We start from the raw sequence: 374 nt of genomic DNA on the forward strand, positions 1-374 counted from the left end.
TCCCACCACTAACCCGAAAGCTGACTGGTTTATACAGGCCTACACGCCAGGGGGCGGGGGAGGGTCAAAGACTTCATAAATAAGAGGCAGGTCCCAGACCTGCAATTTGTCAACATGTCTTAAATAGGTGCATTATTTAAATCTTATGTACAACGAGATCACTTTGCATAGCGAGGGCACAGGACGGTGTAATGACGGCGAGTGGGTCTTGTCCCAATGGTGGGGAGGGTTCTCAGCTCGGCTCGGAGCCTTGGGAAGAAGTTGTCCAGCCTGCAATGGTGGCTTCGGGGTTCACTTTGCCCACATGGCATTAAACACAAAGGCAAAGAAAATCCACAAAGGGTCCCCCCAGCCCCCCAACGCTCCCCGACCCC

This window comes from Tupaia chinensis, unplaced genomic scaffold, assembly GCF_000334495.1.
Source record: "Tupaia chinensis unplaced genomic scaffold, TupChi_1.0 Scaffold000355_1, whole genome shotgun sequence".
Classification (NCBI taxonomy): domain Eukaryota; kingdom Metazoa; phylum Chordata; class Mammalia; order Scandentia; family Tupaiidae; genus Tupaia; species Tupaia belangeri.